Here is a 1206-nt window from a genome sequence, read left to right as displayed (position 1 = left end):
GCTCCTCTCCCCGCTTGCAGGCGGCTGACGGAGCGACGTCACTTCCGGCGCGACGTCACATTCCTGGCTCCCCTCCCTCTTCAAGCCCCGCCCACATCCGGGCCACGCTCACCTCGCCGCCTTCATCTGCCCGTAGGGACAGATGGGCGGCGCGGAGCCATATTGGATATGGGCAGGAGGGCGAGCACTTCCGGAGCACGGAGCGTCGGCTTCATCGCTATTTCGAAGCATGTGGCGCTGCCGCCATGTTGGGTGAGGGCGGGAGGGGTGTGAGAGGCGCCGCCATCTTGAGTGGGGACAGAGGAACAGAGAGGGGACAGCGAAGGGATAGGAGGGGATCACGGGGGTAACGGGAGGGGAGAGTCTCAGTTTTTGGGGGGGCCTTTGGGGCGTGGGGGTGAGATGTGGGGAATGGGGACCATTTGGGGTAGGGAAGGGCAGGCCCTGGGGGCAGGGCGGGGCTGAGAACTGGGAGGGCCCACGAAGGCCCCGTTTCACTTCAGGGCTTTTTTGGGGGGGGGGGATTAGGGCAACCCCCCGGTAATTAGCTGCACTAATTGTCACACGCGCTGCGTGGGCAGCTGATGGCAGAGTGCCTGCTGGGCGCTGCCAGGCACCAGCTGCAATTAGCAGTAACGAAGGGCATGTGCGACCTCAAAGGGGGAGGAAACTGTCCTCAAAGGGATTGGAGCTGTCAGTGTCCCCGTGTGCGGCCCGTCCCTGATGTGACTCTGTCCTATAGGTGACCCTGACCCCAGCTGTGGTCCTGTCCTCAAAGATGGATCCGCCCACAAGTGTGGCCGCGTCCCCAAAGACAGCCAGGTCTCCAAATGTAGCCTTGTCCCCCAAAAGGGTGGCCACGTCCCCAGAGAAAGCCATGTCCCTAAGCACGTTCCTGCCCCAAAGGTGTCTCTGACCCTAAGGATGGCTCTGTCCCCAAGAGTGGCCATAGCCCCTGAGGCGGTCCTGTCCCCAAGCGTGGCCCTGTCCTTAGGGTTAGGGCCACATTTAGGGACCTGGCTCAGGGATGTGGCCCTAACCCTGTACCCGAAGGTGACCTTGTCCCCAAGGACAGTTCTGTCCAGAGGTGTCCCCATCCCCACGAGTGTCACAGGAGGGATGCACGTTCAGGTGACACATGGGGGGGTGGAGGGCAGGAAGGGGTTAAGGCGCAGCGCTGCGGGCGGGAGCGACTGAGTCAGCCAG

The sequence above is a fragment of the Meleagris gallopavo genome, unplaced genomic scaffold (genome assembly GCF_000146605.3).
Source record: "Meleagris gallopavo isolate NT-WF06-2002-E0010 breed Aviagen turkey brand Nicholas breeding stock unplaced genomic scaffold, Turkey_5.1 ChrUn_random_7180001879934, whole genome shotgun sequence".
Classification (NCBI taxonomy): domain Eukaryota; kingdom Metazoa; phylum Chordata; class Aves; order Galliformes; family Phasianidae; genus Meleagris; species Meleagris gallopavo.
This window is presented reverse-complemented; position numbering follows the sequence as displayed.